Genomic DNA, 27,066 nt, shown 5'->3' with positions numbered 1-27,066 from the left:
TAATATTCAAACTATTGTTCTATCCTAGATAGTTTTAATTTTGAGATCATTTCACCTTGTTTTAAATGTCAGAAGGATTTATATTGGCATGATTTAATTATTTTTTACCAAAATTAGTTAAATCATATATATCTGAGTGGGACGTCTTTATCTTCAACTAGTGTGAATACTTTTCTTTTGCATTTTTCTTCCTAGGACAATGTTTCTTCAATGGTTGCACTAGTTATAGTCTCAGTTACAGGTCATTTTAGTATATGATATGATTCCAAGGAAATGTGCTAGAACATGTAGGGTTACGAGTGGCAACATCTCACATGGGGGAGGAAGAGAAAGTGTCAGATCCCAATCATCCACTTACCTCTACTACATACAAACAACACAAGAAATTTAGCAAGGGATGTATATTGGGAAGCTTATTTATATGGTTTTCATATGGTGGTATGGAGTGTCCAATATTTTATTATTTATTTTCTCAAGGGAGTGACCAAGGTCTCCTCGCCTAGTCTCTTAAACCCACTATTTGCCTCATCTCTGATCTTGAAACCCTTGCTCTGTCCTAGATAGTTTATATTTTGAGATCATTTCACTCTGTTTTGATGTTAGAAGGATTTATATTGGCACAAGATAATTAATTTTTACCAAAATTAGTTGAATCATATATATCTAAGTGGGATGTCTTTAGTTTCAACTAGTTTTAATTCTTTTCTCTTTTTTTTTTCGTATTTTGCTTCTGAGGACAATGTTTCTTCAATGGGTGGACTAGTTATAGTCTTAGTTACAAGTCATTTTAGTATATGATATGACACCAAGGAAATGTGCCATAAAATGGAGAGGTGCAAGTGGAAACATATGAAATGGGGAGGAAGAGAAAGTGCAAGAGCCCAATCATCCGCTTAGCTCTACTACATGCAAAGACCACCATAAATTTAGCAAGAGATTAGAATGTAAAAAGAGAATAGCATCACAGATCATGATTACCATCGATATTCTAAGGTAATTACCACTATTGTTGACTAGGTGCTAGAAAATATTCACACTAGAGGTGAATATGATCAATACCTTCACACTATTGACCTTTATTGGAAACTCAAATTACTTATGAGTAAAGTCCTCCTAGAGAGTAGTGATGTGAAAGATGAGATTTTTCTAGCAATGGATGAGCTCTAACTTCAATTTACAAAAATATACAAGCACTTGGAAGGGATAAAGACTATCATACTACATGGGAAGGAGTCTGTTCCACCTCATAGGCATGTGGATCATGTTCCTACTAAAGCCTCGACCTCCTCTTAAAACTCTAAATGATAGGGGGCTACATTTTGTATCTGGTTTCTTAGTGGGACTTCTTTTATGATAGTTATTACTATGGTTATAATTGGTAGACTTAGTGACTAGATGTTAACTTATGGTCATCATTTACTACAACTTTCAAGCTAATATGCCTTGGTTCTATTTAGTTTTTTTGAAATTTTGCTATACTCATAGATATTTAGACTTAAGCCCTACTATTTCATGAATGTTCTAGTTCTCCTACTGATAGATGAGAGGAAAAGAAAAAATTATAATTCTCTTTAGATAATAAAAGGTTATAGCTCTCTCTTTCTCACTCAATATATATATGAATTAAGAAAAAACATTTATATAAATAATTAATAATTTTAAAATTACAATTTTGATATTAAAAGAATGAAATGTTAATGCTTTTCTATAAATTTTAAATTTATATCACTACAAAGAATTTATTATAAAATATTTTCATGCTTAAAATAAAATTTATATATAAAAATTATAACACTCACAAAATATTTACCATTTTAACTATCTTAAAAAACCAATTAATACTAAAAAAAAATGTGTTAAAGATACATTCATACTATAAGATGTAACTAAATGATCATTTAACTAAATAATAAACGTTGTAAATAAAATATCTTATCTTCATTTAATTAAATAATAAGATGATGTTATATTTTAAAATTAAAAATTATATATAAAAATTATAACACTCGGAAAATATTTACCATTTTAACTATCTTAAAGAACAAGCTAATACTAAAAAAATGTGTTAAAGATACATTCATACTATAAGATGTAACTAAATGATCATCATTTAACTAAATAATAAAGGGTGTAAATAAAATATCTTAGCTTCATTTAATTAAATACCAAGATGATACATTTTAAAATGTACCATATTTTAAACAACATGTTCAAATTTAAATTAAATTACAAATCTGTAATGTTATTGAGAACTTTTAGCAAACACTTTTAATGAAATCTAAACACTTTGAACGAAATCTATAACATTTTGATCGGCTAATTTTTAGAAATATTTGAATGCAATCAAAACATAGGCCAAATGTTTAACATATTTCAGGAATGTAATGTATCTCTATAGTAACTTAACATTGATTTTTTTAGTAGTAAGAATCAATATAATATATATGCATTATGGAAATTATAAATCCATACAATTGCTTGCTTTTCATGTGTAGCTTTAGATTACTAATAGTCAAAATTATAACAATTATGGAGTCAACTTAAACTAATGTTTGGGGATTATTGTTTCATGGTGACATGCCACTTAAATTTATTAGGTTTTTATGATTATTGCTTCATTGAATTACTCTTAGACCTTGTGCTCCAACTGAAGCCAGACCCAAATCTTTCTCGAAACTTCATCTATGTACAGTTGTCTCACAAAAAAGTTGACACATACAAAGGTTTCTAATCAACAGTCTTAATGGAACAAGGTTAGATCGATGGTTCAGATTGAGTGAGATAAATTAGAGAGCAAACGTCCCCTACATGGGCACCATAGGAGGTCATTTGGTTGTTTCATTATGGAGGAGAATCCCTACAACTCCTTAGACTAGGGTTTCCTTTCGGAACACTTTTCATAGTCTCCCTTGCTCCATGGCTTTCTATTGACAGGTACGCTCCTAATTTTTGTTTCGAGGTTGAAAATGCTGGAGTTTTTCTCATTCTAGAGTTGATTTTTTGTAATTATTCCCAGGTTCTACATGACAACAAGCCACTTGATATGTTTGGTCTCTTAGGGCTTGATATCCCTTTGGATGCAAACCGTTGTTCACTTATAGCCTTTCTTGGAGGCAGAAATTTTTGTAAAGGCGGAAGAGACAAAAGATGAATTCACACATAAAACACGCAATGTTGCTCTTCTATTGATCACACAAAACATGATTCTTATAATGAACTCGGTGAAGGGCATTTAACATTTTCCAACTAGCGACTTGCCTAAAATATCTTGACATGAAACCACATGAAATCACACACTAAAAGCCATCTATCACTTAACTCAACTTGACTCAACATTCCAACACTCAACCCTCAACACTTAGTTAACTCTAATTTTAGCTAACTCCACATGCAAGAGTAATTACAATTTCTAACACTCCACCTTAATTATGACCGTATGACTCAACATAACTTAACTTTACTCGATTATCACTAAACATGCCTGTTGGCCTATGTCTCAACTAGGCTTACAATGACTGAAGAATTTTACTATTTTGCATTTTCTTTTTCTCTTCTTCCAAGATCTATATCCTTGAAATTGCTTCATTCTGTTTTGAACTTTCTTGATGTAGACTTTATTCACTTGGGTTGCTGCAAATTTTCTTTGAATTTTCTTGAATTTGTGTTAAAACACAATTTGATCTTGTCTACAACATCTTCCTCTTCAAATATTCATTCACCTATGGACTGATGCCAAAACATTGCATCTTCAAACTATATTCTTTTATTTGCTTCTTGCGCTTCATATTCCTGGTTTTCTTTCTGCCATATTTCTTGATAGAAAAATATTATCTCTTCTTGACTCCATTGTTAAAACATGGTTTCAATGCATTCATTTTTGTCTTCAGAAACATCCATATCATTTTCACTGTCATCATCAGGCACTGTTGTTTTATTCCTATAATCTGCATCAAATTTATTAACAACCTTTCTTTCAACTTCTTCTCCCATGCTGTTTTGAACAACTGCATATTCAAAACCAATGTTAAAAACATCTTTAATATGACTATCTTCAGTGAGAGCTTCCTAATCTACATCTCTCTTCTTTTCAACTACATGGAGGTTGTCTTCCACTGTTATGTTGTTAGTGGATATTCTCATCAAAAACTCTTTAATCACTTTATCATGTTCTTGATCATCAACCACTGCTAGATGAAATACTGCTTCATGAGCAGTTCCAACTGCTTCATATCTTTCTGCTACAGTGGCAGCTTCAACTTTCAATGTCTGATCAAACATTGCGCTTACCATATTTCCATAATCAGTCTCTATTTCAAAAACGAAACCACATATCATCAACATAATGTTCATCTACGCTATGGTGGGATATCCAAGCATGCATGTGCTCATTGTCAATTTCATTGACAATTTCAACTTCACCAAATCCATCAGCTATGTTTGGATTCACTAATTCATATCTCACTTTGCAATCATCATCCACATGTGTCTCATCACAGTGGGATTCACAATCATCTGCATCATCCACGTTACAATGGAGTCCTTGAGCATTTATTTTCTCTTGCTCTACTTTGCACATAGAGGCTCCTGCTTCTCTCTCTGCAATCTTTGTTGCATCTTCTTCATCCATATGCATGCTTGCATAATGGATTTCAATTTTATGGTCTTGACAACCATCATCCACTTTTAAGTGGGGTTCTCTAAGCTCTGATTTCCTCTTAGAGTCTTGCTCATATACTCTCATATCTGCGGCTGACTTCTTTGCTTGTGACATAACCTGATGTTGCATGTCACTCCCCCTTGCACCAAACTCTTCTTCCAGGAACTTCCATGCTTCCTTGGAAGTTGTAGCTTTTTCTATCTTGCACAAACACTTCTCATCCAATGCTTGTTTTATAAAATTCAATGCTAAAACATCACATACTGCATCATATGGGTTATTAGACCCATACTCAATTAACTCTTTAGCTCTAAGAAAAGTTAACATCTTAATAACCCAATGATAAAAATATTTACCTGTAAACATAGGAGGTAGTAGCAGATCAAAGTTACACCAATCATCCTCGATTTCTTCTTTATCTCCTGCTAGACTTCTTAGTTCATTCGTTGCGGCCTCAACCTCTCTAACCATTACAACAATCTCTACCTCTTCTTTTAGATTTATTTTCTTCATATGCTTCAGTCGCACTTTGCGACCCATGACTACTGTGATTCCTCTGTTTTATAATTTATTTCTTGAGTGCATGAGACTATCTTCCATATCGCCCCCAAAGAAAAATATGATTTTCAATTTGCACCCTCTAAAGCACAATCTTCACCCAAAATATTGTCATGCTTAACAAAAAAAAAAACCAAATTTTTTTACAAATAAATGAGATTTTGCATAGCCCTAAATTCTCTTGCCAATAAAATCCCTTTTCCTTTTTTTATTCTCTTCAAAACAAACCACCTTCATAAATCTCTTCCAAAAAAACTAATCCCAGAAAATTCTTTTATAAATCTTTATACAAAACTTTCCACTCTTTATAAATAACTCACATTATATAAAATCCCTGAACACTATATGAAAAGCTTTACCACATGACTCCAACAAAATTTCTTGAGTCAACTCTCACCACTTGACTCAAATTTTCGTACCCTTTTATCAAATCGTTTATGGCTCCTTACAATAAAAAGAATTCTTAATTAAAAAACTTTTCAATAAAAACCCACGTGACTCCTTGACTTTGGATTATGTAAACGGATTTTGAGTCTGGCCCACGTGACCTTCAAAAAGTATGACCACCAATAAGAATAGATAATTTCTCGCAGAGTTGTTTACCGATTGAGCTTGGCCTTTTTGCTGTATGCCACGGTGCCGCGGCTCTCGGATTCATTTTTATTTTGATTGGATTCAAAGCAGCGACAACCACGGTCAGCGGGAGCGGCGACGAAAACACTTTTGCTTCAATAAAAAAGGTTTTAACGTTCGGCTTGATGCGTTGAGGCTGCGGCCATCACTCTGTTCAAATATAAAAAACCCATAAGCTACAGCGTATCGCTCCGCAGTGTTTTTTTTTTCTCGGCTTAATCGGTTAGACACTAAAGCTCTGCACGCTGCGGCTGCATGCTCTCTAGATCTCAGCTTTTATCTTAGATTATTTGTTGCGAATGTGTAAGAGATAAAACATGAATTTACAGCTCTAGCTGCTGCTATTTTATTGATCACACAAAATATCATTTATATAATAAATCTGGTGAAGGGTATTTAACCTTTTCCAACTAGAGATTTGCCTAAAATATTTTGACATATAGCCACACCTAATCATACACTAAAATTCCTCTATCACTTAACTTGACTCAATGCTCCAACACTAACTCCACATACAACTATAATCACAATTTTTAAGAAACCTTAATTCTATAGCCTTGGACTATATTAATGCAGTATTTGGTAGTTCTTTCGCAGGTAATTCTATAGCCTTTGACTATATTAATGCAATATTTGGTAGTTGTAATTAATACATATATATATATATATATAATTTGTAAGAAAACTATGCTACACCCTGTAGACAGTATTTAGTAGTTCTTCCACAGGTAATTCTATACCCTTTGACTATATTAATGCAATATTTGGTAGTTGTTATATATATATATATATATATATAAAATATACCGATGGAGGGTTTTAATTCTATTTTTTTTAATTCCCTGGCAGAGATGTGTTCTGATGAAAGAATATAGGGTTTTGCAGAGGTAAGTCTTTTCTCCTAGTAAGAAACAATGTTTTTTACGACTCGACGGTTTAGTACAAACCCTAACTATTGTCTGTAGAATGCTTCTTTCCTCTATGTAATCTCCCGTGCACGCTTCAAGGTATTTGTTTGTTTGAACGTGAGTAAGTCTGTCGAATTCCCACTGGCTGAGAGTCATGAACAGCTGAATGTTGTAATTTAATGTGTATTGTCTGTAGAATGTTTGTTTCCCCTAGGTAATCTCCAGTGCACGCTTTAAGGTTTTTGTTTGTTTGAACGTGAGTAAGTCTGTCGAATTCCCACTGGCTATAGTCATGAACAACTGAATGTTGTACTTTAATGTGTATAGTTTTTGTAACTCCTCCGAAAAGAATTCTAGGTTGGATCATAGATGAACTCCTTTATAATTTTTTGTTCTGTATGGACATAGCTTCTAAGCTTAATATACGAGGTTTCTTCCTTCTTGTTATATGATTCTATGGAACAATTGACATTGCATGTTGTATTTTCTATTTGTTTATATATTGCAACGCATAGTGTAGTATAGTTTGGAAAAACCACTGGGGCCGAGTATCACTCTAGAAGCAACACGGATTTTCGGGTACGGAATAGTTATAAGTAATTAATCAATACATGTATATCAAAAAACACGTTTTCACTCTTCCGAGGACTTACCTTTAATTCTGTGTTTTTATTTATTTTCTTATAGTTTTAAAGTGTTTTTATTTATTTCTTGGTCGCAGTGTCAATGTATTGGTCTAAAAAGAATATATAGAGGAATGAGACTGTACCAAGGGTTGCTGTTGACTCAGTCTGGCCCCAGGAACTAACCCAATATTCTAACATAATTAAATTGCCATTCGGAACATGCTTATTTCAAAATACAATAGGCTACCCTAGTATTTTGTAGAATAAGTTCGTAAAACCATATATGATTTATATATATACTTAATAGCAAGGTCTCCTTCCGGGCTGTCAAACTGATTAATCTAAATGATCATGTATATATTTAGCAACGCTTTATCAATTCGAAGTTCTTGTAATTGCGTGAGTCCTATTTTGAATCTACATCGCAAAGCAATTGAAAGAAATACTGAAGTCTCCGCCATGTGGATATAATTAAACGTAAGTTCATAGAAACTTTGCAAATATGACTGCAAATATAAATGTGAGATTACATGAAACTGACGGGCTGTAAGTTGGATCTACCGGCTTGTAAGTCAAACCATTTTTTACTACAACTAATAGGTGAAGGTAAAGATGGAGATCACCTGCATCCTGCCAGAAGAAAACAAAGAAAAAACAGATGCAAAGAGCGCAAATTTTATATGTGCAGAAGCATATAGAGAAATTACGACCTTATAGGATGTTGTTACTGAGCAGTGGAACAATATGGCAATATGACGGGAGTGAGCAGTGGAACAATATGGCAATATGACGGGAGTATAGAATTCTGCAGCAACTAAAACGAAGATCCGAACTGTGCCAAATAGGCGAGGCAACCGACGAATGGAGCATTGATATAAGTGTTGAGTTCAGAGTGCGCATAGTCGTTGCGCTCGTCGGAAAAGCGGTCATTGTTGTCGGGTCCTCCAACTACAACACCAACAAGAATGTTTGGGTTGGGACCATTGCTATACAACGACTAGAAGCCATCATTGCAGGAAATCTTTTGGGGATGGTTGTATATGGAAGGCAACGACGAACCCCTGTGATGTATACGTTCTGGAAATTTGGTGCCGTAGCCCACCATGTATGACATTCCCATAGGGTTGTCTCCCATTATATAGTCCACCTGTTAAGAAATATAATTTAGAAGATAACGATCACGAGTAGGCCTAAAAGCACCGTCTGCGCCCCAAAGGCATTAAAAAACAATAGTCAGTGATTGTACCTGTCTTTTCGCAAGAGTACGTATCCGGGTTGGAGTAGCTATGATGTTGCCGCATCTCACCACCTTGTTGGAAACGCTCAAGCATTTTGCATAAGTAAAAAGTAGAAAAGTTGTGGACGTCACATATTGCAAATTACTATCACTCATGTCGAAGAACAGCCCCCCTGCCAAATCTCAAATCAAATAAGTTAGCCTAGACTATAATCATCTGCCAAACCAAACAAATCTAGTACGCTCACCCGCGGCTAGATAAAACTATAAAATTTTACAAGGTGGATACTCTAAGTCAGTATTGTTGATTCTCATGAAGATTAACCTGATGTGTACTGCGCCTGATGTGTACTGCGCCTGAGAGGATGGTGTTCCGGGCAAGAGAGAGCAAATGAAGTTGTCAGCATGGCCCTTGTATTCCTCAAGGGACTTGGAATTTTCTGACAGAACTTCCTGCAAACCGAAGGCAACATTTGGGGTGAGCAATAAGATTGCAGAAACAGATATAATGATGCGTGCTTAATCCGATATAGTTAGGAGCATGACTGTAGTTTGGTGCATAATTTAACCTTAGCCAAAAGAACTCTGGTTCCTGAATGCTTTTTGTCCCAGCTGAATAAATTGACATTGTCCTCCGCGCCAACAGTCTGGTCATTTGATTGAATGTAGGTGAGATATGATACACTCCCTGAGGCTTTTTGCAACCATGCTGCACCCCACAGTAATTCGTCTTGCAAGCAAAAGAGTACGATGTCGTGAGGATCATATTATTATTCTCTAATACTTCATATATATTGTCCATAGATAGAGGGAGCACTCACATGATATCCCGAGTAAGAGCAAAAGAATGGGCACACTTACGACTGGTGGGAGTCACTGTAAGCGCCTCTGTGTTTATCCGCGAAATCAAATACCTTGTCTCAACAAACAACAAAGACTGTGAGGTGAATGAAAATATGAGAATTTGAGCTCTTGCAATCGTTGTTATTATACCTGCGTTGCAGTTTGAAGGAGAAGCTGAGAATAAGTACGGTCCGTTGTGCTGAATACCATGGACGCAGCTGCAAAAGCTGCAACAGTTTCTGCGGCAACGTCAGAGCCCGGATGTTCAGCATATATTTTATAGACATTGCGAGCTGTGTCCATGTCTTCGGGCCTCTCCCAGCACTTGTGATCCATGTTCGGATCGGCTACGTGTACTTTTATTCACCATTCATCATGTGTCAATATGTGTATATTGTTGGGGATTTGTCTGTTAAAATTCCAAAAACAAAATAAACTGAACACAGAGACAATGCTTTGTTTCTCACCAGGATCTTAGTACAGGGAAGCTTTAGTTTATTTCTGAGAACAAAGTATTACACACCCATAAAGAGATTTGTATTCATTAAAAAAAAAATTCCTGATACAAAGTTCATCCTCTTTCACTAAGAGGGATTCACCAAAAAAAATATGCGCAGTGTTACTCTATTCATTCATTTCCCATTACATTGTGTATGCTACGCTACTGCGTATTACATTCCTGTTCAACAACAAAATTTCATTCACATGCGCTGCTGTGCTTCTACCTTCTCTCTCTCTCAACAGACAACCACACACACAAAAAAAAAGCTTTTATACAAAATCTGAATGATTTTTTTTTAATGAACAAAAATTGTGTCCTATGCTGTGAACTACTCGAGGTTGTCCTTCTCGTCCTTGGCTGAGCTGCACTTTAACTGCGGTAGCTGAGAATTCAATGTGCAAGAGTTGGATCGCAACCTGCTTCCTTCTCGGCCATACTGTGTATTGAATGCAGTCGCCTACTGCTGTATTGCTCCATGCTTTAACCAGCTCCGCGCCATTGAATAATATCGCCCACCTCACTATTTTGAATATCAAAGGTCCACACATATATATCTTCTCTATCGGGTCCGCCTCATCGGACCTTTGTATTTCCTTATATTTCGTTATATAACGAAAATGCGCCAAAAACAATTGAAAACGGCTTTAGCGTGGACTTGAAAATTTATCAGAAATTATTTATAAGGCTATCAGGTCTATCCCATTGGGTCAGATGCATGTCATATGTAAAGACCCCGTCCCCTTGGCTATCCCGATAGCGAAATGCCGATGCGATATATTTTGACTTATGCCTGGATAACATTAAAAACACAGGAAAAAAGGCCACTGGCAGAACTGAAACAACATGAAATAAAATGTTGAATACTCGTCCGGTCCTGCCCCCTTTTTGAAAGCGTCGATGCGACATCGGCGATCGCTCATCGCAAAATATAAAAGCCCAGACCTCTTTGTAAGTCCTCCATTGCGACTCGCCAATGCGATATCGGCGATCGCTCATCGGCAATGTCTTGTGTCCCGATCCTTGGTGAAGCGCACAGTTATTGTCTTAATGCTGCTGCACGGCTCAACTGTTGCGCAGTTGAAATTACATTTTCAACACTACCCTTTAATTTCAACTGCTAGGCATTCAGTCATACCCAAACACTTCTTCAAAAATTCAAAGCTTTTCTGATCCAATGGCTTTGTCAAAATGTCTGCAACCTGTTCCTGAGTTCTGCAATGTTGTAAAGTGATTTCTCCACTGCTTACTAATTCTCTGATGTAATGAAACTTTATGTCAATGTGTTTCGTCCTCTTATGAAACACTGAATTCTTTGATAATGCAATAGCTGAGCTATTGTCACAAAAAATCACTGTTGCTTTTGCTTGCTCTTGGCCTAGGCTCCTTAACATTCTTCTCATCCAAACTGCTTGACATGTTGCTGCTGTAGCTGCCACATATTCAGCCTCTGCTGTAAACAACGCCACGATAGGCTGTTTCTTAGAAGCCCATGAAATGGCTCCTGAACCTGTGTGAAAAACATAACCAGATGTGCTTTTCCGATCATCTACACTTCCAGCCCAATCACTATCAGTGTATCCAACTAAATCTGAACATTCTGAAGTAGAATATGAAATTCCAAACATTTTAGTACTTTTGACATACCACAGAATTCTTTTTGCTGCCTGCCAATGTGTCTTTTTTGGCCTCTCCATGAATCTGGAAATCAAACTAACAACAAACATTATATCAGGCTTAGTTGCAGTTAAATACATAAAGCTGCCAACTATGCTCTTATACAAGCTAGGATCAAAATCCTTGCTACTGTCCTCTTTGTTGAGTTTTAATCCCATTACCGTGGGAGTGATTGCTGCCTTGCACTCTTGCATATTAAATCTGCCCAACACTTCATTTACATATTTTGATTGTGAGATAAAAATCCCATTTTCATTTTGATCTACTTCTATTCCTAAGAAGTATCTCAGCAAACCCATGTCAGTCATTTCAAATTCTTCTTTCATGACTGATTTGAAATTTTCAATGAGGTAGTTATCATTACTTGTAAAAATCACATCATCAACATACAATACTACAATTAAAATTTTACCATCCTTTTCTTTGATGTAGATGGTGGGTTCTCCCTCACATTTGTCAAATTCATTTTCCAGTAGATAGGAATCTATCCTACTGTACCATGCTCTTGGCGCTTGCTTCAGCCCATAAAGAGCTTTCTTCAATCTGCACACTTTGTGGTCTTGGCCTTTCTTCTCATAGCCTAGAGGTTGTTCAATGTAAACCTCATCCTTTAACACTCCATTTAGGAAGGCTGACTTCACGTCCATTTGGTAAACTTTCCATTTGTTTTGTGCTGCTATGGACAACACTACTCTCACGGTTTCCATTCTTGCAACCAGTGCGAAAGTTTCCTCATAGTCTCTCCCATACTGCTGCTTGTATCCTTTGACAACTAGCCTTGCCTTGTGTCTTTCTATTTTGCCTTCAGCATTACTCTTGGTCTTGTAGACCCATTTGACTCCAATGACTTCTTTACCTTTTGGTAGCTCAACTAAATCCCATGTCTTGTTTCTCTCTATGGCATTCATCTCCTCATCCATAGCTTCTATCCATTTCCTATCCTTAATTGCATCTTCGAAATGAATAGGGTCATCAACATGACAATAAAAAGCAAACAAGGAATTCATCCCTTCATCATAAATGTCACTTAAATTTATGAATTTATTACCTCTTTCATTTGGTGTGCAAGTACTTGAGGACGCACTTGAATTTCCTTCTTGTGGTGTGCTTGGAGAAGCACTCTCATTTATCCTCAAGGGTGTCCCTTGCTCTCCTTGTATTGGCGCTGCTGTTTGGGGATGTATTTCAGCCATCTCCTCATCATCTTCATCATGAGACAAACATTTTTTAACATTCACTGTTTTCTCTATGCTTCCATCCCAAGCTTCCTCTTCAATGAACTGAACGTCTCTACTCACAAAGAACTTCTTGGATGATGGGATATACAACCTGTAAGCTTTCGAATCCTCATTGTATCCAATGAAAATACATTTCTCCCCTTTGTTGTCCAACTTCTTCCTTAGCTGATCTGGAATGTGTGCATAGGCCACACATCCAAAAACTTTCATGTGGGTGACTCCTTGCTTTCTCTCACTCCATGCTTCTTCTGACACTTTGTTCATGACTGCTTTTGTTGGACACCTATTCAAGATATATACTGCATAGTGTACAGCTTCAGCCCAATAATCATTTGGCAAATGCTTTGCCTTTAACATGCTCCTCGCCATCTCCATGATGGTCCTATTCTTCCTTTCAACAACTCCATTTTGCTGCGGAGTGTACCTTGCTGTAAACTGTTTGTGTATTCCATTTTCTCTACAAAACCATAGGAATTCTTTGGAGATATACTCACCTCCTCGGTCTGTTTTCAAAACTTTGATGCGCAACCCTCTTTGGTTTTCTACAAGTGCTTTGAAATTGCGAAATTTTTCAAACACTTCACTTTTGTTCTTCAAGAAATAAACCCAAGTCTTTCTTGTAAAATCATCAATAAATGTTAGAAAATATTGGCTGCCTACTAATGACGGATTTTGCATCGGTCCACATAAATCTGAGTGGACAATCTCTAAGGGTGCTTTTTCCCTTATGCTTTTCCCTGATGGAAAACTTTCTCTGTGTTGTTTCCCCAGTATACAACCTTCACAAAGGCTGTCCGATTTCTCTATCAATGGTAATCCTCTTACCATCCTTTTTCTGCTCAACAAGTTAAGACCTCCAAAGTTGAGATGTCCAAATCTCAAGTGCCACAACCAATTTTCATCATTTGGCACACTTTGGAAATCCTCTTGGGTGACTGCTGCAATTACTTCTTTGTTTTTCGAATCTGCTCTTATTCTGAGAAGTAACGTTCTGTTCCTTGTCATCTTCACTTCAGCAATACATCATTTGCTGGGTGCTCTATCCATGATGGTGCATACATCATTCTCAAAGAAAACATTGTACCCCTTTTGAACAAGCTGTCCAATACTCGAGGTTACATCTCATTCTAGGAACATAATAGACATCTGCTATGGTTTTCTTTTCACCTTTCTTTGTAAATATTCTAACTTCTCCTTTACCCATAACAAAAATTTTGCTATCAATCCCAAGTGTGACTTGTGACTTCACACTTTGATCTAAAGTAGAAAACAAAGCTATGTTTCCTGTCATATGGTTACTACAACCGGAATCTAGAAACCATATGTTTTCACTGTTTGTTTCAGCCATATTACAAGCTAAAAGTACATTGTCTTGGCTGATATTTTCTCTAGTGATATTTGCATTGGATCTATTACTCATATCATGCTGCTTCTTCCTACATTCACTGGCATAGTGCCCATATTTTTTACAGTAATAACATTGGACATTGGATTTTTCATACCTTTGTCCTTGAGCATAATGTTGTCCTCTTTGTTGGCTGCTACCTTGACCTTGGTTCTGATTTGGATTGCTGTCTTTTTCTTGAGCATTTGCTGGACTGTTCCTTCCACCTCTGTTCTGGCTTCTACCTCTTCCTCTCTTGTTTCCTATGCCTTGACCTCTTCCTCTTACAAAGGACATCTGGGTCTTGAAGGCTTGCTCTAGAGATGAGTTTTCATTTCTACTCAACCTCTGCTCATGTGTTATCAGTGATGCATGAAGTTCATCAACTGAAAAGTTTGAGAGATCCTTTGTTTCTTCTATGGTGGTGACAATCACATGGAACCTTGAGGGTAGGACTCTCAATATTTTCTCCACAATCCTCCTTTCTTCAAGATTCTCTCCATGAGTCCTTATCTGTGTGACCAGACCAATTACATGTGTGAAGAATGAGTCAATATTGTATGACTCCTTCATGCACAGATTCTCAAAATCTTTCCTCAGCAACTGTAGTTTTGTTGTCTTCACTCTCTCCATGCCTTGATAGGCTGTCTTGAGAGTTTGCCATGCTTCTTTGGATGTCTTGGCTGCTGCTATCCTTGGAAACACACTTTGGTCCAGTGCTTGATACAAAAATACAAGGGCTTTTGAATCCTTCTTCCTATTGCTCTTCAGTAGATCTTTTTCTGCCTCAGTTAAGCTGTTAAACTCATTTTCATTTGCTGGTTCTTCAAACCCATATTCAACAAGTTCCCATAAATCTTGTGAGGCAAATAGGGCTCTCATGGTTATTGCCCAATAGTCATAGTTTTTCCCATTAAACTGTGGGAGCTGGGTATTAAACATACTCATACTAGTGCTGGTGCTGGCCATTCCTTGCACTCTAAACTATGCTTCAAATATTTGACTGTGTATTTGAAATACTGATTGTTTCTTCAGCAGCTACACAAAAAGAACTTTGAGGAATACCTGGATTCTTTTGTCTGAGGCTTCACTTTGCTGGAGAAGTTACTGTAGTAAGAATCCTTCCTTCAGCTTCTTTGAACCCTTCAAAGAGCCTGGATCAGCTCTGATACAACTGTTAGGGATTTGTCAGTTAAAATCCCAAAAACAAAATAAACTGAACACAGAGACAATGCTCTGTTTCTCTCCAGGATCTTAGCACAAGGAAGCTTTAATTTATTTTTGAGAACAAAGTATTACACACCCATAAAGAGATTTGTATTCATTAAAAAAAAAAATTCCTAATACAAAGTTCATCCTCTTTCACTCAGAGGGATTCACCAAAAAAAATATGCGCAGTGCTACTCTATTCATTCCTTTCCCATTACATTGTGTATGCTACGCTGCTGCGTATTACATTCATGTTCAACAACAAAATTTCATTCACATGCGCTGCTGCGCTTCTACCTTCTCTCTCTCTCTCAACAGACAACCACACACACAAAAAAAACTTTTATACAAAATCTGAATGATTCTTTTTTAATGAACAAAAATGGTGTCCCATGCTGTGAACTGCTCGAGGCTGTCCTTCTCGTCCTTGGCTGAGCTGCACTTTAACTGCGGTAGCTGAGAATTCAATGTGCAAGAGTTGGATCGCAACCTGCTTCCTTCTCGGCCATACTGTGTATTGAATGCAGTCGCCTACTACTGTATTGCTCCATGCTTTAACTAGCTCCGCGCCATTGAATAATATCGCCCACCTCACTATTTTGAATATCAAAGTTCCACACATATATATCTTCTCTATCGGGTCCACCTCATTGGACCTTTGTATTTCCTTATATTTCGTTATATAACGAAAATGCGCCAAAAACCATTGAAAACGGCCTTAGCGCGAACCTGAAAATTTATCAGAAATTATTTATAAGGCTATTGGGTCCGTCCCATTGGGTCGGATGCATGTCATATGTAAAGACCCCGTCCCCTTGGCTATCCCGATAGCGAAATGCTGATGTGATATATTTTGACTTATGCCTGGATAACATTAAAAACATGGGAAAAAAGGCCACTGGCAGAACTGAAACAACATGAAATAAAATGTTGAATACCCGTCGGGTCCTGCCCCCTTTTTGAAAGCGCCGATGCGACATCGGCGATCGCTCATCGCAAAATATAAAAGCCCAGACCTCTTTGTAAGTCCTCCATTGCGACTCGCCGATGCGATATCGGCGATCGCTCATTGGCGATGTCTTGTGCCTCGATCCTTGGTGAAGCGCACGGTTATTGTCTTAATGCTGCTGCACGGCTCAACTGTTGCGCAATTGAAATTACATTTTCAACATATATCCATGGTTCCATAATACATTCTACAGTGTCTGTCAATATCTACATGATTCCATAGTACATGCTACAATGTTTGTCAATATATCCATAATATACACAGATAAACACTGCACGGGCTCCTCTCTTTGTATGTTTGTACCGTAAAAAGAATATCTGCATTACCTGCACGTAAAGAACACCAGGATGTGCAGCGGCCTTAAGTAGGTAATCTATGGCCCAACGGATGGCAGTTTTTGCATGGTTGAGGTCATCTCCCATGTAGTCTCTCAAATTCAAAAACGCTCCATGATAGTCGTTGTTGAAACTGCAATTTCACCTGCCCGCATTTAATTCTGGAAACCACGCAGACTTCCCCGCACTGTCTTTACGAATCAGCGTTATTTCTGGAGGGAGCAGCGATCACAATCATCAATTGACGCGTGTCTGGACAGTACTTTACAAAACCACCCATTCCCCGGCACATAAAGGTTGTGTGATTGGGACCTCCAGGGGATTGCAGTCAACCGTCGGATTAAATCAACGGTCATGTACAAGCCTGCAGTATAAGGATTTAACGTGAAGTGAAAGTTTTGTTGACCGTCGTTTTTGTCCGTAAAGCAATTAAATAAAATTAATATGAAATGTCCTGTGGTCAGTAAATGTTGGTAAAAGTCTTTAAGTTTATTTTATTTTAATTCACGAATGTATTTTGTTTTAGGGTATAGGTAAAACAAAAAAAAGTCAATGTATTGTTATGTTTTTTTTGGTTGTTGCATATGAAATGTAAAAGGCGCGCAGCAGCGTGGGGAAATTTGTTTTTTGTTCAGTGAAATGAAATGTTTTCACGCACAGCAGTGCAGTGAATGTAATGTTGTTGAATACGCAATGTAATGTTTTCTTTTGTTGGTTCTGGAGTTTTTTGTAATAGGTAGCAGAGCGTATGAAGAAGTAAAAAAAAATGTCCTTTTTACACGGACAACAGTGTGTAATTTTCATAGAGCGAATGTAATTTTTTTTTTATGAAATGTAAAAACGCAGCAGCCTGAATGAATGAAAGTTTTTATTTACACAGCAGTGTAAAAATTTGTAACCAGAGACAGAATAATTTTCAGGGAGACAGTGAAGTTTTTTTTATTGCATCTGAAGCAGTGTTTGTGAAATCCCTCTGTGAGAGGAAGAATATTGTATCAGCAGTTTTATTAATGAATAGAAATCCTTTATGTGTGTGGTAAAACTCTGTTCTCCAGCAAACAATTTTTTTTGCTTCCCTGTGCAAAACAGAGTATTATTCTCTGGGTTAAAATAGAGCATTATCCTCTGTTCAGTAATTTTTGTTTGAAATTACCAGAAATTTCCAACAGTGGTATCAGAGCTGGTCCAGGCTCTTTGAAGGTGTCAAAGAAGCTGAAGGAAGGATTTTTTTGTTGCAGCAGCTTCTCCAGCAGAGTGAAGACTCAGTCAAAAAATCCAAGGTATTTCTCAAACTAGTTTTCTGTGTTGCTGTTGAAGACAGTCAGTGATTTTTAAATACACAGTCAAATATTTGAAGCATAGTTAAGAGTGCAAGAATGGCTGGCTCTAGCACCAACACTAGCATGGGTATCTTTAATACTCAGCTCCCACAGTTTAATGGGAAAAACTATGACTATTGGGAAATAACCATGAGAGCTTTGCTTGCCTCACAAGACTTATGGGAATTTGTTGAGGATGGATTTGAAGAACCAGCAGATGAAGATGAGTTTAATAACTTGACTCAGGCAGAAAAATATCTATTGAAGAGCTATAAGAAGAAGGATTCTAAAACCCTCTTATTTTTGTATCAAGCAGTGCATGAGAGTGTGTTTCCAAGGATAACATTAGCCAAGACATCCAAAGAAGCATGGCAAACTCTCAAGACAGCCTATCAAGGCATGGAGAAAGTGAAGACAGCAAAACTACAGTTGCTGAGGAGAGATTTTGAGAATTTATGCATGAAGGAGTCAGATAATATTGACTCATTTTTCACACATGTGATTGGTCTGGTCACACAGATAAGGTCTCATGGAGAGGTTCTTGAAGAAAGGAGGATTGTGGAGAAATTGTTGAGGGTCCTACCCTCAAAGTTTGATGTGATTGTCACCACCATAGAAGAGATAAAGGATCTCATAAACGTTTCAATTGATGAACTACATGCATCACTGATAACACATGAGCAAAGATTGAATAGGAATGAAAACTCATCTCTAGAGCATGCCTTCAAGACCCAGATGTCCTTTGGAAGAGGAAGAGGTCAAGGCAGAGGAAACAAGAGAGGAAGAGGTAGAAGCCAAAACAGAGGTGGAAGAAACAATCCAGCAAATGCTCAAGGAAGAGGCAGCAATCCAAATTAGAACCAAGGCCAAGGCAGCAGCCAACAAAGTGGACAACATCATGCTCAAGGACAAAGGTATGAAAAATCCAATTTTCAATGTTATTACTGTAAAGAATATGGGCATTATGCAAATGAATGTATGAAGAAACAACATGATATGAACAATAGAACTAGTGCAAATTTCACTAGAGAAAATATCAGCCAAAACAATTTGTTTTTAGCCTATAATATTGTTGAAGAAAAGACTGAAGATGTATGGTTTCTAGACTCCGGTTGCAGCAACCATATGACAGGAAACATAGCCTTGTTTTCCATGTTAGATCAGACTGTGAAGTCACAAGTCACACTAGGGACTGATAATAAAGTTTCTGTTATGGGAAAAGGAGAAGTAAAAGTTTTAACAAAGAAAAGGGAAAAGAAAACCATAACAGATGTTTATTATGTTCCTGGAATGAAATGTAATCTCTTAAGTATTGGACAGCTTGTTCAAAAGGGTTACAATGTTTTCTTTGTGAATGATGTATGCACCATCATGGATAGAGCACCTAGTAAACAATGTATTGCTGAAGTGAAGATGACAAGGAACAGGATGTTCCCTCTCAGAATGAAGGCAGATTTGAAAAATAAAGAAGTAATAGCAGCAGTGACACAAGAGGCTTTCGAAAGCGAACCGAAAGATGAAAATTGGTTGCGGCACTTGAGATTTGGACATCCCAACTTTGGAGGTCTTAATTTGTTGAGTAAGAAAGGAATGGTAAGAGGACTACCATTAATAGAGAAACCAGACAGCCTTTGTGAAGGTTGTATCTTGGGGAAACAACACAAAGAAAGTTTTCCATTTGGGAAAAGCATAAGGGCAAAAGCACCCTTAGAAATTGTCCACTCAGATGTATGTGGACCAATTCAAACTCCATCACTTGTAGATAGCCACTACATACTAACATTCATTGATGATTTTACTAGAAAAACTTGGGTTTATTTCTTGAAGAACAAAAGTGAAGCGTTTGAAAGATTTTGCAATTACAACGCACTTGTGGAAAATCAAAGTGGGCTGCATATCAAAGTTCTGAGAACTGATAGAGAAAGTGAATATATCTCCAAGTAATTTGTACGTTTTTGTAGAGAAAATGGAATTCATAAGCAATTTACAGCTAGGTACACCCCGCAGCAAAATGGAGTTGCTGAAAGGAAGAATAGGGCAATCATGGACATGGCGAGGAGTATGTTAAAGACAAAGCATTTTCCAAATGATTATTGGGCTGAAGCTATACATTGTGCAGCGTACATTTTGAATAGATGCCCTACAAAAGCAGTCATGAACAGAGTGCCGGAAGAAGCATGGAGTGGGAGAAAGCAAGGAGTCACCCACATGAAAGTTTTTGGATGTGTGGCTTATGCACACATTCCAGATCAGCTAAGGAAGAAGTTGGACAACAAAGGGGAGAAATGTATTTTCATTGGATACAGTGAGGAATCCAAAGCTTACAGGTTGTACAACCCATCGACCAAGAAGCTCATTGTGAGTAGAGATGTTCAGTTCATTGAGGAGGAAGCTTGGGATGGAAGCATAGAAAAAATAGTGAATGTTAAAAGCTCTTTGTAACATGATGAACATGATGAGGAGATGGCTGAAATACATCCCCAAACATCCGCACCAACACAAGGATAGCAAGGGACACCCTTGAAGAGAAATGAAAGTGCTTCTCCAAGCACACCACAAGGAGGAAATTCAAGTGCTTCTTCAAGCACTTGCACACCAAATGAAAAAGGTAAGAAGTTCAGAAATTTAAGTGACATTTATGAGCAAGAGGCAGCAAATGAATGTATGAATTCTTTGTTTGCATTATATTGTCATGTTGACGATCCTGTTCATTTCAAAGAAGCAATTAAGGATAGGAAATGGATAGAAGCTATGGATGAGGAGATCAATGCCATAGAAAGAAACAAGACCTGGGATTTAGTTGAACTACCAAAAGGAAAAGAAGTCATTGGAGTTAAATGGGTCTACAAGACCAAGAGTAATGCTGAAGGCAAAATAGAAAGACACAAGGCAACACTTGTTGTCAAAGGATATAAGCAACAGTATGGGAAAGACTATGAGGAAACTTTCGCACCGGTTGCTAGAATGGAAACAGTGAGAGCAGTGCTGTCCATAGCAGCACAAAACAAGTGGAAAGTTTACCAAATGAATGTGAAGTCAGCATTTCTAAATGGAGTGTTAATGGAAGAGGTTTACATTGAGCAACCTCTAGGCTATGAAAAGAAAGGCCAAGAGCACAAAGTGTGCAGATTGAAGAAAGCTCTTTATGGGCTGAAGCAAGCACCAAGAGCATGGTACAGTAGGATAGGTTCCTATCTACTGGAAAATGGATTTGAGAAGTGTGAGGAGGAACCCACCATCTACATCAAAGAAAATGATGGTAAAATTCTAATTGTTGTGTTATATGTTGATGATGTTATTTTCACAGGTAATGATGATTATCTCATTGAAAATTTCAAAACAGTCATGAAAGGAGAACTTGAAATGACTGACATGGGTTTGCTGAGATACTTCTTAGGAATAGAAGTAGAACAAAGTGGAAATGGGATTCTTATCTCACAAGGCAAATATGTTGATGAAGTGTTGGAAAGATTTAATATGCAGGAGAGTAAAGCAGCAATCATTCTCACAGTGATGGGATTAAAACTCAGCAAAGAGGACACCAGCAAGGATTTTGATCCTAGTTTGTACAAAAGCATAGTTGGCAGCCTCATGTATTTGACTGCAACTAGGCCAGATATAATGTTTGCTGTTAGTTTAATTTCAAGATTCATGGAGAGGCCAAAAGAAGCACATTGGCAGATAGCAAAAAGAATTCTGAGGTTTGTTAAAGGTACTAAAAGGTTTGGCATTTTATATACTACTTCAGAATGTTCAGATTTAATTGGATACACTGATAGTGATTGGGCTGGAAGTGTAGATGATTGGAAAAGCACATCCGGTTATGTTTTTCACATGGGTTCAGGATCCATTTCATGGGCTTCTAAGAAACAACCTATTGTAGCGTTGTCTACAGTAGAGGCAGAATATGTGGCAGCTATAGCAGCAGCATGTCAAGCAGTTTCGATGAGAAGGATGTTAAGGAACTTATGCCAATAGCAAGAAAAAGGAACAATGATTTTTTGTGACAATAGCTCAACTATTGCATTATCCAAGAATTCTGTGTTTCATAAGAGAACGAAACACATTGACACAAAGTTTCATTACATCAGGGAATTGGTAAACATTGGAGAAATTGCTTTAAAACATTGCAGGACTCAGGAGCAGGTTGTAGACATTCTAACCAAGCCATTGGGACAGAAAAGTTTTGAATTTTTGAGGAAATGTCTGGGTATGACTGATAACCCAGCAGTTGAAATTAAAGGAGAGTGTTGAAACTGTAATTTCACCTGCCCGCATTTAATTCCGGAAACCAGGCAGACTTCCCCGCACTGCCTTTACGAATCAGCGGTATTTCTGGAGGGAGTAGGGATCACAATTATCAATTGACGCGTGTCTGGACAGTACTTTACAAAACCACCCATTCCCCAACACATAAAGTTCGTGTGATTGGGACCTCTGGGGGATTGCAGTCAACTGTCGGATTAAATCAACAGTCATGTACAAGCCTGCAACATAAGGATTTAACGTGAAGTGAAAGTTTTGTTGACCGTCGTTTTTGTCTGTAAAGCAGTTAAATAAAATTAATATGAAATGTCCTGTGGTCAGTAAATGTTGGTAAAGGTCTTTAAGTTTATTTTATTTTAATTCACGGATGTAGTTTGTTTTAGGGTATAGGTAAAACAAAAAAAAGTCAATGTATTGTTATGTTTTTCTTGGTTGTTGCATATGAAATGTAAGAGGCGTGCAACAACGTGGGGAATTTTTTTTTTTTGTTTAGTGAAATGAAATTTTTCATGCACAACAGTGTAGTGAATATAATGTTGTTGAATATATGCAATGTAATGTTTTTTTTGTTGGTTCTGGAATTTTTGTAATACGCAGTAGAGCGTATGAAGAAGTAAAAAAAAATGTTTTTTTTACACGGACAACACTGTGTAATTTTCATAGAGTGAATGCAATTTTTTTTTTATGAAATGTAAAAAAACAGTAGCGTGAATGAATGAAATTTTTTATTTACACAGCAGTGTGAAAATTTGTAACCAGAGACAGAGTAATTTTCAGGGAGACAGTGAAGTTTTTTTTACTGCATCTGAAGCAGTGTTTGTGAAATCCCTCTGTGAGAGGAAGAATATTGTATCAACAGTTTTATTAATGAATAGAAATCCTTTATGTGTGTGGTAAAACTCTGTTTTCCAGCAAACAATTTTTTTTTGCTTCCCTGTGCAAAACATAGTATTATTCGCTGGGTTAAAACAGAGCATTATTCTCTGTTCAGTAATTTTTGTTTGAAATTACCAGAAATCTCCAACAGTCGTGAAAGCCATAGGGAAACCGAACTTCACATTGTCTCCTGCGTCGTAATATCCTCCCATCAAATCCACCAGCAATGCAATTTAATATGAAATCAAATGTTAAACGAGGAAACCATCAATACAGCTCATCCAGATGCCAATATTGAATCCAGATTAGAAAACTGTTCAATGTGTGCAGGTGAAGGGATGACTGAATATACGATTACTGGGAATCCATCCGAACGAGCGGAATCTCCTCGCCATCTCATCCGCTGGTTGGGAGGAAGCTTGCCAGATCTCTGACCTTCGAAGAAAAGAATGGATTTGGTGATAGCATCTTTATAGTTCTGGGGCATAGAGGATGCACTCCCACCATAATATGTATAATGTGCCTTATTATTCAACTGAGCGGCGACTTCTACTGGTGTCGCCATTGCCATCCATAGTAAACGTAAAATGATTGCTAGCAAAGAAGATGCGCAAGCTTCACTCCCCAGCTCCATTTACTAATAGGACATGTGTTTTTGGGGAGGTTTTAAATTTAATAATTAAATTGATTAATTAAAAAAATTATATCAATAATTATTATTGAAGTGAGTTGTAACTTTTTTGGCATGTGATACTCATAAGCTATTTTATTAGCTTATAATATTATAACAACACCTATTAATATATTAAGAATATCTATGGTGAAGTGGGGAAAATCTCTATGGTTAACAATTTTGTTCCATATTTCTCTATATATATTTAACTTATATATTATTTTTTTATAATTAATAATAATAATAAAATAAAATTATAATTTAGCTAGTTTTAATGATTTATTTTTAATTTTAGTCACTGGAGATGTATCATAAGATAAATATATCTAATCATGATTATATATTCATTACTACCCACATTTAACACCCATTTAATTTACATACTTTCTTTTTAGAGTATTCTATAAAATTGAAATCTTGACAATTCACCTTATCATTATAATTATTTATAATTTGGGAAAAAATCCATAATGTACCAAACCTATTATAGTAATTAACATTTAATAATTTACTTTAGCGACTTCAATTTAAGGAGATTCCCTCTTATGTAATCTCAATTCAATTCCAGGTATAACATTAATTAAAAACTAAAAAAAAATCATTAGGTTGGGTTGTTTTTCTTTGAATTTGAAAAAATATGTTTTTTTTTTAATTGAAGAAATTGTAGTTGGATTTACTCTCAAATAGTCATATTTAGGATTGGACAACAAAACCTGTGAAGACCAAACCTTCCTACCCAACCATTAAAAAAATTAAAACCATTAGAAGAATTGAATTGTTATGACCATTTGTAAGCTTGGTTTTGATAATTGGACTGTGAGATATCACTTGTCTTCCAACAGCTTTAACTAATACCATGCAACTGACAACGAGAAAACTTCCTGGTTCACAAAATGGCGGAGAAATCATCGAGTTTATTTCATAAAATGCGGGGTGCATGTTTTCAAATGTAAATCAAAGTTCGACTATTTTGTCTATTATTATAATAATATAAAAAAATTGTAGCTCGGCCCCACCCGGCCTTTTATATTTAGTAAAGGTCGTGAAACATGATGGATGCGGTGACGCACAAAGGATGAAAAATGAAAATGATAATGGTAAATTGTTCTATGTTCAGATTGGGAGCGGTCAGATGAATTGAAGGTCAGATGATAAGGATGGGTTTAAACTTTAAAGGACACTTGAGCAGTAATTTACGAAATTATAGCGTGAAAGTGGGTACAATCAGGAAGATAATCAGAGAATTTTGGGGCACTAAAAAGGGATGGTGACGTTTGTAGTTTGTATCTTGCGTGCACATGGCTATATTGTTTCTTTGTCAACATCATCTTATGATTTGTACGGCACGGCACGGATTTTCCTTACATGACAGGATCGTGATAGCTTCAACGTATTTCACAAATCCAAAAGCAAAGATTTAATAAAACGTAATGATAGGATATTGTAAAAAATGTGATCACATACGTCACGTGTTTCGGAAATTTAGCAGCTCTACTATCATATATCACATGGGTTTCTTTATGAAGCTCATGTTATGATTTGTATATTTTTCGACGCAAGCTTGGCTAAAAATCAACTATATCTGGACGAGGATGGCGCCGTGCTTGTCTTTACAGTAGGAATGGCGTTTACAATAGGAGAGGGAGGGGAAAATAATGAGAGAGGGTAATGAAGGGGGCGAATGAGAGAGACAGGGAGTGGGGGAGAAAGAGACGGAAGAAGAGAGATGAGGATGGCGCCGTGCTTGTCTTTACAGTGGGAATGGCGTTTACGATAGGAGAGGGAGGGGAAAATAATGAGAGAGGGGAATGAAGGGGGCGAATGAGAGAGACAGGGAGTGGGGGAGAAAGAGACAGAAGAAGAGAGAGACTGAGAGAGATTAACATACACAGATATGTGAAAGAGACAGAAAACCAGAGTGATGGAGAGACATAGGGTGGGAATTGAGACAAAGTTAAAAGGGGGTCATTACGAAATAGGGATTGAAGGATCAAAGGGGGTATGGAAAAAGAGAGGAAAGGGAATACAGAGGAAGGTGTTAGTTAAGGAGGGAAGGATAGCAGGGGAGAGGGAGAGTGATGTATACAAAGCTTGAGCAAGGAGAGATAGAGAGTGATGGATACAAAGGAGGTTGAGCAAGGAGCGCAGGAGAGATAGAGGGAGGAAGAGAGAGATGTTGAATTTTGTATCTATGATCAGTCTTCATTATTTATATTTTTATGCCTTGAAATGCATAATGTAATTGTAATACATGTTCCTCATGTCATTTCATTGATTATCCCTTGAACTAATTATCATAAAATGTGTTCTTCATGTCGGATTCAAAAGATAAAATTTGTAAATTTGAATTTGGAATTTTTGGCTGCAAACTAGTCATGTTGTATGTCTCTCCCTCAAGTCATGTCGGTCCTAGAGACGAGACAAGCCAATTTAGATAGGAAAATGACTATATAAAGATCATTCAACCTCCTCCTCAAGGAATCATTTGACCAAACACAAGACAATATAATTTATGAGAATTCAAGTGAAGAAGAAGTAGGATGAAGAAGGATGAAAAGGACAAATTCATCTCTAGTATCTATTTATTTCTCTATTAATTTCACACGTGTGAATTTATGGGAAATTTTTGGGCATCCTATTTGGGCAAGTGAAAATTCTAGATAGGTCAAATTTCTGAGGAGGCTGAGTGTATGTGCATATTCTGGGAGGGTAAAATTTGGCCTGGCATATTAGAGAGGGTTGAAGTTCGAAGGGAATAAGTTTGAATTGACTTGAGATAATTAGATTGTTGCTTGACTAGGTTTGATCATAGCTTGTTGGTGGGTTTGACCTCATAGTTGACTAGGTGCATTGGATGTATCTTTCGTTGAACTAAAGAATTTCTCCAAGGAAAAGGTTATTTGGTTTTTCTCCTATGGAGTTTTCCCAAGGTAAATATTATGTTCTCTTTGTGCATTGTGATCTCTATTGTCCTTATGGTTTTGTCGTTGAATTTCTAAAGTGTAATTTCTTAATGATAAACTAGAATTATTAAAAAATGATCTACATCATTAGAAGTAATTATTAGTATTTCAGAAATTTTTCCTTTTATCTATTGCACTTGAAAACTACTACATATT

The 27,066-nt window shown here is 36.7% G+C and overlaps 1 pseudogene; it reads right to left on the bottom strand.

Annotated features, from left to right (window-relative positions):
* Positions 1 to 8,196: 8,196 nt before the first annotated feature.
* LOC149140646 (endoglucanase 1-like) lies at positions 8,197 to 23,908 on the bottom strand (annotated as a pseudogene).
* Between the last annotated feature and the right edge of the window lie 3,158 nt (positions 23,909 to 27,066).

This window comes from Pinus tabuliformis, chromosome X (assembly GCF_031772625.1).
Source record: "Pinus tabuliformis cultivar Carrire ecotype Pingquan chromosome X, CPIR1, whole genome shotgun sequence".
In the NCBI taxonomy this organism is placed as follows: Eukaryota; Viridiplantae; Streptophyta; class Pinopsida; order Pinales; family Pinaceae; genus Pinus; species Pinus tabuliformis.
This window is presented reverse-complemented; position numbering and strand designations above follow the sequence as displayed.